The sequence below is a fragment of the Acinonyx jubatus genome, chromosome A2 (assembly GCF_027475565.1).
Source record: "Acinonyx jubatus isolate Ajub_Pintada_27869175 chromosome A2, VMU_Ajub_asm_v1.0, whole genome shotgun sequence".
NCBI lineage: Eukaryota > Metazoa > Chordata > Mammalia > Carnivora > Felidae > Acinonyx > Acinonyx jubatus.
The window spans coordinates 31414586-31420228 of record NC_069383.1 but is presented as its reverse complement, the minus strand read 5'-3'; the positions used below and the strand labels follow the sequence as shown (position 1 = coordinate 31420228).

The 5643-nt window shown below is 33.0% G+C and overlaps 1 pseudogene; it reads left to right on the top strand.

Annotated features, from left to right (window-relative positions):
• The first annotated feature begins 4553 nt into the window (after nucleotides 1-4553).
• On the top strand, nucleotides 4554-5202 carry LOC106970618 (ADP-sugar pyrophosphatase-like; annotated as a pseudogene).
• The last annotated feature ends 441 nt before the right edge of the window (nucleotides 5203-5643 follow it).

The window sequence follows — 5643 nt, the reverse complement described above, 5'->3', positions numbered from 1 at the left end:
AGACATTTGCTCAATTTATAACTGTTCCTGGTGGAGGAAAAAAAACCTCAAGAAAACAATATTTGATATTTAATTTTAACATAACCCATGTAATTATGTAATTCATATAATCTTAACCCTAAAACCAGAATCTTGCCAAATGCAGTAACATGAGTGATATTTCCAATAACATTAAAAAAAAGGAAAAGTAAAGGGTATCCTACTCTTCACATTAATATTCAACACATTGTTGACTGTTAGCCAATTCAAAAGTCCAAAACAGAAAGCACTGGATCCAGATTGTTTCATTAGTGAATTCTACCAAAAAATTAAGGAATTATACCAATTCTCTACAATCTCTTTCAGGAAATAGAAGCAGAGGGACTATATGGATCTCATTGTTTGAGGCTAACATTACTCTGATACCAAAAGCAGACAAAAACACATTATAATAAAACTCTAGGTCAATATCTGTCATGAACAAGGATGTAAAAATTCTCAACAAAATATTAACAAATGGATTCCAACAATATGTAAAAAGAATTTTACACCATGACCAAATGGAATTTATCCTAGATATGTAAGGCTGGTTCGATATCTGAAAATCCATAACTGCGATCCTTAACATCAACTAAATGAAAAGAAAAATCACATGATCATATCAATATATGCAGAAGAATTATTTGACAGAACTAACAGCTGTTCATGAACATTACTCTCAGTAAACAAGGAAGAGAGGCATACCTTCCTCAACCTGATAAAGTTTATCTACAAAAAACCTATAGCTAACATCATAATTAATGCTGAGAAATTCAGTGTTCCTGCTAGTGCAATAAGACAAGAAAAGGAAACAAATGGTATACTGATTTAACAGGAAGACATAAAACTGTCTTTGTAGTGACATGATTGTCTATGTAGAAATATGAAAAAAATGACAAAAAAACCTCAAGTTAGTAGGCTATTACAGTAAGGTTTCAGTACACAAAGTTAATATGCAAAATATTTTTCTATAGTGGGTGCCTGGGCGGCTCAGTCAGTTAAGCAATTGACTCAATTTCAGCTCAGGTCATGATCTCACAGTCATAAAATTGAGTCCTGCATCAGGTTCCACACTGAGTGTGGGACCTGCTTCAGGTTCTTTCTCTCCCTGTCTCTCTGCCCCTCCTCCACTCATGATTTTTTCTCTCTCTATCTCAAAAATAAAGAAATATTTAAAAAATATATTTTTCTATATGCCATCAATGAACAAGTTCAATTTGAAATTAAAAGCAACACCATTTGCACCAAAAATGATATACTTATGAATAAGTCTAACAAAATATATATAAAATCAACATAAGGAAAACCCAAAAAGCTCTGATGAAGGAAATCAAAGAACTATAGAGATATAGTGCATGTTCATGGATAAGCATACACAATAATGTCAAGATGCCGGTTTTTCCAAACTTGATCTATAAATTTAATGCAATCCCAGTCAGAATATCAGAAAATTGTTTTGCGGATATAAAAAAAAATGATTCTAAAGATTGTATGGAGAAGCAGAGGAACCAAAATAGCCAACATGATATTGAAGGAGAAGAACAGATAGAGGACTACAGTAAGGGGCTTCTGGGTGGCTCAGTTGGTTAAGCATCCAACTTCGGCTCAGGTCACGATCTCGCTGTTCATGAGCTCAAGCCCTGTGTCGGGCTCTGTGCTGACAGCTCAGAGCCTGGAGTCTGCTTCAGAATCTCTCTTTCCCTCTGTCTCTGCCCCTTCCCCACCCATTCTCTGTCTCTCTCTGTCTCTCAAAAATAAATAAATGTAAAAAAAAATTTTTAAAAAGCTACAGTAATCAAGAGAGTGTGGTATTTGTGGAAGAACAGATAAATAAAATTAGAACAGACTTAGAGCTTAGAAAAAGAGCACCATAAATATAGTTAACTACTGTTTCACAAAGAAGCAAAGACAATACAGTGGATCAAAGGTATTTTTCCTTTCAATTTTGTGAACAAAAACTATTTAAAAAATAAAGTCTTAAAAAAATCTCCAAAAAGTAGGCAAAAACATAAACAAAATTTATAAAAAATGTAGAGAGGGCCTTGCATACATGAAAAGTTATTTAATTTTCATATATAAGGGAAATGTAAAATTTACACTGAGATATTTTTCACTTACAAGACTGGCAAAATTTAGATAAACTATGAGATATATAGGTAGATCAATAGATAGGTAGGTAGACAGATGATAGATACATGCATACATACATACATACATAGAGATATTACAGCTCACTCTGTGGTAAGGCTGTGTGAGAAAAAAAGCACTCCTATGAATTACTGAGGCATGCCACACGCCTAAGGAAGGGAATTTGGTAATATCCAACTAATCAATGTATTTCCTTTGAACCCAGTAATCTCACGTCCACAAATTTAAATAGGAGATACAACTTTATAAAGTTGTATCTTTATTATAGTGCACAATTAAAAAAAATAAGCATACTTCATTTTCCTTCATCAGAGACTAATTAAAAAAATAAACATAAAAACTATTTTATGAATTTGAACAAATATTTCAAATAAAAATTTAAATGAAATTGGACTATAAGAAAAGCACTTAAATATGATAAACTTTACCAAAATTTAATTGTACACATCATATAAAAGCGAAGCACTAGTCATGAATATCAAAACCAGGAGTAAGATATTGGTACCTCTACTTAACACAATATTTTTAGCGTATTCTAAATATTCTAGCCAGTTTAGTAAGAATAGAAGATTGAATTAGTAATATAGATACCATATAAAAAGATAAGTTATTATTTTGAATAGCAGATACTTAAAGAACCTAAGCAACTGGATACAAATCAGACCTCAGATCACACAAATTTCTCTGTGCCTCCAACTACCCTGTCTGCTATTCTGAGGATACCAAAATATCTTCAAGGGATTTCTTATAACCTTCAGCAGTATTAATTAAATACACAAGATTGATGGAAATAAGGAGAAATCTCTGAACACGTGAAACAGGTGATAACGCTATGCCTAAAATCAAGAGTGGTCATTTGTTTCACAAAACAAACTAATAATAATTCCAAAATATTGTTTCAGTATAGCTACAACTGCATTTAAAGCTAAATCTTAAAAAAAATAAAATATTAGGTAATTAAAAATGCAACTTTTGTCTCAGTTTTATGAATTTTTCAAAGAAGATTTTTAAAATAAATGTAGATTTCACATTGTAAAAATAATGAACTCTTCAGTTATAAATAAAATATGTATACTATTTTCACTGCAATATTTCTTAAATTAGATAACTTACAAAATTTATGCTTTAGATAGCATAAAATAATAGGTCAAGTTTGTGCTAATTTGCACGTTTTATTATTAATGGTGAATAAGCAGCAATGTTCTTTACTTTCGTATCCTTTAGGATTGCGAATTATTTTTTAAGTTGTTTATTGTTATAGGTAGACAAATTAAATGCAAAATTACATTGCTCTAGTTATTTAAGTGTATTCATCCAAAATCAGTTGTACTTTCCTGGACAAATGAATTATGAAACCAAAGATTTGAATAGGCAAAATGACTTGCCTATTGTTCTACCTAATGATCAATATTATGTAAAATATATTTTATTTTGTTCATTGGGCACTTTTTGAATTTTTACCTCTTAGCTGTAGAGCATAAAAATGTTTCCTATTTTATTAAAGTATGCAGATGTCTTTGGAATTAGATTCTTTAAACAATATGACATTTTAATGAGTATGACATATGAGCCCTTACAAGCCTGAATTTCAACAGATCAAGTTAAATTAAATAACAGAGACAGGTACCGTATGGTAAGCTACCTGGGAGAAATTACAGTATACTGCTATTCATATTGTAATGATTTTTTTTTATGCTCACTGTTACAAGAAAAGAAGACAGAATAAGGAATCATTATGAACAAAGAAAAAAGCATGGTAGAGGACATTTTTAGATTCAACTAAATCTACCTCCTTTTGTGTTCTTTTAAGCAATTGTGAAAGGCTAATATGGCTAGAATATGGTAAAATCAGAGTGAATATAAGAATCTTCTTGGTCTTTATACCTCCAGTATTTCTTCTCATTACTGCCAGAATCATTTTGCAAGATAGAAATCTACTTTAAAAATGCAGAAGACCTTTGTGTTGTTTTTAAGTAACCTTTCCTACCTCAATTGGTATGAATCTCTTCCTCAGCCTTCTTATACCAGAATATGGACTCAAAACACTCCACACCCCCCCTCATTTTCTGAAAAGGTCATGACTCAAGTCTTTGATTTTGCAGATTCTTCTTCTTAAGATGGCCTTTCCCATCTGCATTAGTTTCCAATTGCTGCTTTAACAAACTACCACCATAAATTTAATGGCTGAAAACAACACAAATTATTGTCTTAAAATTGCAGAGAAGGCTGAAATGGTTTGGTGGGGCTGTGAAACACTGGCACCTTCTGAGACTGTTACCTTGGACTTGTCTTTTCTTCTTTCATTCTCTTTTCCAAACGTATAACCTTCCCTTTACCCCAAACCCTGGCCATGAACTTCTTGCTTGAGGACATTGAAAACTAACTGATTTGAAAATGGAAAACCAAGAACCAATTCTCAATATACCAAACAGGCTTTTATTTCAAAGGAGTTCATTTCAGAGGGAAAATGGGTCAAGCTTGAAAAGGCAATGTACATGGATCCTACTGGTAAATGTAGAACTTGGGAACTGTAAAAAGTACAGCCAGAAAAAGGGCAGTTGAATGATGGTATGGCAGTTATCTCACCCCTGAAAAGAACTTGTGGTGAGTGCCTCATTCTGGGGAAACAGTTCTGACTGCCCATAGGAGGCTAATGCCTAGAATTACCCCCCAGTTCTCTTGGATGATCATGAATACCCAGAATCAGGTACTCTTCTGGAGTTTGAGGATGAAACTGGCTATGAAGCTGATGTTTTTAAATATTCTCCAACTCTCTGTATGGATCCAGGTATGTCAAATTGTACACGCACTTCATCACAGTGACTTAATGGAGATGATGCTGAAAATGTAAGACTCAAAGCAAATCCAGAGATGAAGAATTTGTGTAAGTGATGTCTTTGAAATGATCTGCTTAAGAGACTTGACACTCTGGTAGCTGAAGAACTTCTGACAGTGGATGCCAGAGTCAATCCCTATGTTCTGGTGCTGACACATGCAAACACAAAGCCATTTAAGGTATCCTTTTTGACATTTTAAGGCCAAGGAACAGTGGCCATGTTTTTGTAAACAAAATCACCAGACCACCTTCATTAAGAATTTTCATTCAGCTTAAGTTTAATATATATTTGAAATTATTTTTTTCACAAAATTAAAGCAGTGGAGAATGAAAAAAAAATCCACAAGTGGAGTGGTATCTGAAACAATGACAGAACATAAATATTAATTAGATCCTGGGAAAAAGCCAAAAAAAGGTGAGGTCATGTTCAAGGACAAAGATTATTTGTCAAGTCTGATTCAGTGCTAAGCTAGCATTGAGAACAGAACAGTTATGGGAAATATTTTCGATGCTAGTAGACAAGGAGGTATATAGGCTCTGAAGTGAAAGAGAAGTTAATGTGAATGAGAGGCACCTGTGTCATTCTAGGATTATTGCCTAAAATAAAGTTGATGAAGAATGGGAACAGGGCCCTATCATCA